We start from the raw sequence: 7,699 nt of genomic DNA on the forward strand, positions 1-7,699 counted from the left end.
TCTGACTAGAGCTTGTCCCTCCTGTGAGCCTGTGATCTTAGGTGTCTCAACACTCCTGGGACCAGCTCTCTCAGGGTGGGATTTGGGTACAAAGAGCTATGCCACAGGGTTAGCTCCGGGTGCAGATGAAAACTGGAAGGATCCTGTCCTAGGCTGCTTGCTGTTCCTGTGCTCTCTGGGCTCCTGGTGGGTCTCTCTTTGGCCAGATATTGGAGCAGTAATGGTGGTCTCACCTGTGAACTTAGGAATGACAGCACTTCCAAGAGACCAGCTCTCTCTGGAAGGGATTGGAATATGAAGAGCTGTGCCACAGGTTTAGCTCTGGGGCACAGATGGAAACCCAGGGATTTTGTTTTGTATTGGACTTTTGTTTGTTTTTTGAAAAAGAATTTAAAGTTTGGTAGATAGGGAGGAAATCTGGAAGGTGAATCTGGAAGGATGTGGGGTGGGGGGAAATATGGTCAAAATATATTTAAACTTTAAAAAAAAAATTTTTTTTTTTTTGGTTTTTTGAGACAGGGTTTTTCTGTGTAGCTCTGGCTGTCCTGGAACTCACTCTGTAGACCAGGCTGGCCTTGAACTCAGAAATCTGCCTGCCTCTACCTCCTGAGTGCTGGGATTAAAGGTGTGTGCCACCATGCCCGGCTTAAAAATTGTTTTTAAATAATTAAACTATAGTAAAAATGGAGTATTAGACATTTTAAAATGTTATCATGAAATTCACAGGTAAATGGAACTAGACAAAAATCATCATGGGTGAGGTAACTTGGACCCAGAAAGACAAATTGGTATGTATTTGCTTATATGTGGATATTAACTGTTAAGTGAACTCTATAACCAAGCTACTATCTATAGAAACACAGAGGCTATGTAAATAGTAAGAGACTAGAGAGTACAGATAGATCTTGTTAGGAAAGAGCAATAGAATGTGTAGTTATGAATAAATGGAGGCTGGAACAGGAGGATCAAGTGGGGAGGGGTAGGGAAGCAGGGAATATGGGGAGAGTTGTTCGCCATTCAAACCCCCAAACAACTCAGACTCTTGACAAGAGCACAGGTTGCTCTTCAAAGACTGTCAGCAAGGCTTCTTGCTGAAGACAACACCCACACAACTCATCGAACATGGATGGGAAAGTGGAGCTGGTACCTATGGAGAGCCTCCCCCACGTCCCAGGTTCTAGCATCTTTGATACAGAAAGGCACACTCCCAAAAGAGGAAAATAAATATCCATCCAACCATAAACCCTTTGAATTACAATGAGGTCCTGCCTGCAAGATGTGCTAGGGCAATGGTGGCACAAAGCTTGTGGGAGTGACCAGCCAATGTCTGATTTTATTTATGGCCTATCCATGAGATAGAACCCATACCCAACACTGCTTGGATGGCCAAGAACCTGAGGCTAGGTAGGCCAGGGACATAGGGGAAAGCCAAGTACTACCGTTCTACTAAAGCAAAGGGAACATAGCAACAAATTGACTCCTGGTGACATTCTGCTATACTCATAGATCAGTGTCTTGCTCAGTCATCATCAGAGATGTTTCCTCTTGCAGCAGATGGGAACAAATACAGAGATCCACAGTCAGATGTTATTCAGAGAGTGGAAGACCTTTAAACACTCATCCCTAAACAGAATGTCACTAGCAAACCCCTCCTCCTCTCAGGGCTCAGGGAACCCAGCAAAAGAGGACACAAGAAGAGTGTAAGAGCCAGAGGGGATGGAGGACACCAAGGAACCAAAACCCTCTATGAATCAGTGTGATCAAAGCTCACATGATCTCAGAATCTGAGGCAACATGTACAGGACCTGTCTGGGTCTGCACCAGGTCCTCTGTGTGCACATATGATGGCTTCCAGTTTTGTGGTTTTATGGGCTGAGTGTGCAAACCACTGCGGCCAGATCAGACAGTTCTCTGCTAGGTATGTGCCAGGGCCATGGACCAGCCCATGTATGCTCCTGGTTGGTGGCTTAGTCTCTGGGAGCTCCCTGGGGTCTCTTAGTCGAGACTGTTGGTCTTCTTTTGGGGTTGCCCTCCCTTTCAGCTTCTTCAATCCTTTTTTGTGTCCTTCTTCAAGAGCAGTTTTATTTTGTTTTGTTTCAATGTGTGGGTAGATTAAGAAATGCCTAATGAAAAAGTTAAGTAGTGAACAAAAGCCTGATTGTCTAATGTACCCCAGAAGAAAGTTCCTTCCCTGCTATGACTGACAATCTTGGAAACCTTCCAGCTCTTCCAGATGGGCTTTCTCCATCTGGCCAGAAAAGAAAATAGAGATTATCAAGAAGAGTCATTATTGATTACCTGCCTTGGCCTCAAAATGAAATTCTATTGGGAAGAATTCTGTGCACTGTCCTACCTAACTGTAGAGAACACAGAACAAGTGGAAGCATCTTGTGCTTCTCTGTGAAGGCTTCAGCTGGCCACCACCATGCTAATGCTGTCTGACTTGTATTTCTGGCTCTGTTTGCATGAAGGTGTCTTCTTCTTCTTCTTCTTCTTCTTCTTCTTCTTCTTCTTCTTCTTCTTCTTCTTCTTCTTCTTCTTCTTCTTCTTCTTTCTCCTCCTCCTCCTCTTCTTCCTCCTTCTCTTCCTCTTCTTCCTTCTCCTCTTTCTCCTCCTCGTCTTCTTCCCTATATTTCTTGTATGTATGTTATGTGTATGTTTGGTGTATATATACATGTTGTGAGACAGTACACAAGTCTGTGCTTGCATGTCTATAATGAAACAAGTATGCTTTTGCCTTCTACATTTGGTGGTAGTTGGTATTTCCTTTTATTTTTTTGTTTTTTAGAATCTCTCTTTACTGTTTGAGGATCTCATACATGCATATAATAGTGTTTCTCCTCATCAAGGAGGCTTCTTTCTGCAGTAGGTGGTTGATTAAAACAGAGACCCACAGCAGGTCAACATGCAGAGAATAATGAACTGGGGCATCATGTTCTAAATGGGACAGCTACATCACAACAGAGGGGGAGAGGGGGGAGCGAGAGAGGGGGAGAGGGGGAGAGGGAGAGAGGGGGAAAGGGGGAGAGAGAGAACAGCATAGCACAGCACATGGATCATTGCAGCAGAGGAGGGAAGATTGCTAAAAGCCAGCATCTGCAGTGAAATCCTGTCTGCAGGGATGACGGCCCTAACATACATGAACTCTACAGCGGCTGCGCCTGCATGCACAGGACCTGCTCAGAAGCAGGTTATGGATCATGGGCCCATGATGTCCCACCCACAACCCCCCAAATGTGTTTCGTGCGCCACCTTGAAATGAAAGCCAGTTACACGTATGTTAAAGCCTTAGGATGATCCCGATGCTCAGCTGTACACGGCCTTCTTGGTCCATGTCCCACTCAGTGCGGAGTGTCTGCTGCTTGGCAACTGTGTGCAGTCTAGAACTCATTTTTCTTAGTCAGCAACCTCTCCCCTCCCCAGCAAAAGAAACAGACCTGATTATCTGTGCTCACCCTACCGCACCTTGCCCTTGCATGATGTAAAGTAGTTCTTCAGAGTTCAATAAATGCCTTTAAATTATTTTTAGATTTATTTACTTTACATGTGTATTTTGCCTCCATGTATGTCTGTGCGCATGTGGGCCCAGTGCTCTCACGGGTCAGTTGAGGGCTCCGGATGCCCTAGAACTGGAGTTACAGATGTTTGTGAGCCACCACATGGATGATGGGAACTAAAGCCGGATCCTCTGCAAGAATAGCAAGCACTCTTAGTTTCTAAACCAACTGTCTGTTCCCTAAAAGTTCAATAAATTCTTGTGAATGACGAATAATGAACAAAAGGATGAATGGTTGAATAAATTACACACATTTAAGTCTTTTCCAGAGTTTTTTTTTTTTTAATACTGATTTTATTTACTCTAGTGGTACTTTTGAAATAAAATTAGCTCGGTGTGGCTACTCAGGATTAGTACCATTTTAAAATAGGTACAGTGACTAGTTTTTTTTTTTAATTTTTTAAGAGAAACTTTCCATTTTTAAGCCCTATTTCCAGAAACACTTTATAATGCGCAAGCTTTCAGCTTGCAAATGGCTTCATTTTGAGCCTTGTAGCAGAAATAGCTTATGCATGTCCACAACAAACATGAATGGAACTCACTTGTGGGGTTTTTCTATTTTGGTCCGATGATGACTCCAAATAGAAGCCATTTGGGTGAATTCTGCTACCGTAAGCCCGTTTACACTCAGGGCTGCTGTTGTAAACAACAGGATTAAAAGCAAACTCCCTTCATTCATCATTGATTCCCACTGCAGACATAGATAAGAAAATAAAAATACCTACTAAATATATTACCAGGACCAAAAAAAAATAAAATAAAATAAAAAAGGTTTAAAACAGAACATAATCCATTTTTTGTCAGACTTCAACCTGACTCTAAATTTTTAATAAGTAACACATAATATGTATCTCCATGGGCTATTTTTTTAATGACTGCAGAAATAGAGATGCTGGGATTTAAAACTAGGAAGAGAAAGGGCCAAGTTATTCAGTTTTGGGGAAAAAAAAAACAAAAAAACAAAAAAACCTAAGATCGAACCTTCAAAAAAAAAAAAATTCCCATAACCCTCGTTGTCTTCACTGAGAGCAAGTGAAGGTCTCAGGCAGCATAAAGATGGCCACGCCCTTGTTGCTTAGCGTTTTCATTTTTCTTCCGTGATTTGGCTCAGACAGGATCCTATGGTCCTACGAAATGTGAGGAGTTCTAGGGGACTGATGGCCCATATTCTCCCAACAAAGAACCTGCTTTCATTATTCTGTTTCAGAAGAAATTCTTAGGATACTCTAGGAAGAATTAACTGAGAAAGGGAAAGTCCTTCCCAGGACACGCAAGCTTGTTCAGCAGTCAGCCTCGCAGGGATGCACAAGAGGTGACGGGAACCCAGATCAGTTGATGAGAAGGCGGGACGCAGTTAGGATACCTATCCCACACTCTGTGGTTTATGAGAAAAAATGTATTAGCTAGAGGTTCTGGGAGCCAGAAGTCCCAAGATTAAGGAACTTCTGTTATGACATCCCATGGCTGAAGGGCATAGACATGAGCCTGCCCTACTATGATGGACCGACTTTTGAAATAACAGTATCAATGGACTGGCTTTTGACATAGCAGTATCAATGGACTGGCTTTTGAAATAACAATATCAACCTATGCAGAGTCCTCAGACATAATTGTTTCTTAATAGCCCTGTAGCCACCCTGGTAGGAAAGGAAATACTGGAAAAAGACACACCTGGCTCTCCCTTTGACTATTGGTTGATTAAAACACTGGCCTCCAAAGAATTGAAATAAATGACAAAAGTGCTCTTATCAGCCTGAAGAGGAACTTGTCTGACAGGAAGAGACTTCATACCATTCTAGACAGGCTATCAGGGCACCTGGCAACAGAGACCAGAGAGAGACAGCCCATAATAGGTCAGTGATAGGTGGGGTCATGCCTTGAGTAGGATGCTGACTTACGCTCAGGAGTTGTCTTTTATTTAAACCTAAACCTCACGTCAGTACTCCCAAATATGGCCTTAGAATTCATTAGAGCCTTTCACTTGTTCCTCTTCTGAATGTAGCCCCATGGACTAAGTTTCTTGGCTCTTTAGTGTTTTTAAGTTGGGATTCAGGAGGCAAGCAGCCACGCCTAACTCTTTGCAGCTACCAGGGCCTAGACATTTACACTGAAAACCTGGGTCATAGGGCCAGTGTCTTAGTTACTTTCTGCCACAATGGCAACACAGCTTACAGAAGAAAGCACTTGCGGGGGGCTTAGAGTTTCAGAGGTGAGTCCATGACTGTTCTCTTGGGGTTTCTATTGCTGTGGCAAAACACCATGACCAAAACCAGTTGAGGAAAGACTAGCCAGCACAACCATCATGACAGGGATCGTGGCAGCGGGTAGGCAGGCATGGTGCTGAAGCAGAGACAGAGAGCTCATGCATAAGCCTGAAGCTGAGAGAGGGAATTTAGAATGGCATCAGCTCTTAAAAACCTCAAAGCCCACCTCCTGTGACACACCTTCTCCAACAAGGCATTTTAATCCTTCCCAAACAGTTCCACCCACTGGGAACCAAGTATTCAAACATGGCCATGATGGCCACTCTCATTCGAATCACCACAGATGGGAAGATGCTCATTGGGTAAGAGAGCTGGCTGTGCAAGCATGGGGAGCTGCACTCTAATCCTCTGCACCCACACAAAAAGCTGGGCGTGTCTGCCTGCGCCTGCAACCTCAGGGTGGAGGCAGAGACAGACACATCCTGAGAGCTCACTGGCCTGCCAGCCTAGCTGAGCTTCCGGTGCGTGAGAGACTGTGTCAGGGGAATAAGGCAGAGATGGATAGAAAACACCCGACCTCTTCCTCTGGCTTTAACTGCATGAGCATTCACTCTTGCAAACTCATGCATACCCACCACATATACATATCATGCACACACACGCACACACAGACACGCACGCACACACACGCGCGCGTGTGCATACACACACAAGTGGGCCTCAAAGTCGATTACGTCTCAGCTTAAGCTTTGGAGAGAACATTCAAACCCCAGTATTTATTGAAGTGAAAGTTACCAGGAGCTACTGCAGGATCATATGCAGGATATAGACGTGAAAGAGAGTCAGTAGTGATCCTGAAATTTTCCACTCAAGTCTGGAGTTGAGTCACTCAAATGAGTTGACACATAAATCAGTTTGAGAAGAAAAGTCTATTTCTACTGGGAGCAAGGTAAATTTGAAATATCTAAGAGATACCCAAGAGGGTGGGTGGGTGGTCAGCTGAATTATTAGTCTAGAGTGATGAGTGAGTTCTAAATGAACTAAATGTGAATGAAGTGAATGTGGGCCTCCAGGGAATAGCACTGTATTTGGGCCATTAGAATAAAGTGAGAAAAGGATCCAAAAGAAATCTACTGCTGGCTGGTGAGATGGCTCAGTGGGTAAGAGCACCCGACTGCTCTTCTGAAGGTCCAGAGTTCAAATCCCAGCAACCACATGATGGCTCACAACCATCCATAACGAGATCTGGCGCCCTCTTCTGGAGTGTCTGAAGACAGCTACAATGTACTTATAATATAATAAATAAATAAATATAATAATAATAAATAAATAAATAAATAAATAATAAATAAATAAATAAATCTTAAAAAAAAAAAGAAAAGAAATCTACTGCTTTAAATGTACCATAGAATAAACAAGCCTAAAACTTTTTTTTTTTTTTTTTTTTTTTGGTTTTTCGAGACAGGGTTTCTCTGTGTAGTCGTGGCTGTCCTGGAACACACTCTGTAGCCCAGGCTGGCCTCGAACTCAGAAATCCGCTTGCCTCTGCCTCCCAAGTGCTGGGATTAAAGGCGTGCGCCACCACGCCCGGCCCACAAGCCTAAAATTTAGTGACTTAAAGCTACCAGCATTCAGCTGGGCATGGTGGTACACGCCTTTATTCCCAGCACTTGGGAGGCAGAGGCAGGCGGATTTCTGAGTTCGAGGCTAGCCTGGTCTACAGAGTGAATTCCAGGACAGCCAGGGCTATACAGAGAAACCCTGTCTCGAAAAACAAAAAGAAAAACAAACAAACAAAAAGCTACCAGCACTCATTCTCAGGGGTCTGAGATTGGACGCTCAATCCTTTGATTCTTATTAAGCAAATAAAAACAGACTCCAAATTAGTAGTTATAAAGAAAGTCTGTGATAAGGTATTGTATAAAAACAAATGGTGTCA

The sequence above is a fragment of the Mus caroli genome, unplaced genomic scaffold (assembly GCF_978045245.1).
Source record: "Mus caroli unplaced genomic scaffold, Mus_caroli_1 scaffold_19, whole genome shotgun sequence".
Lineage (NCBI taxonomy): Eukaryota > Metazoa > Chordata > Mammalia > Rodentia > Muridae > Mus > Mus caroli.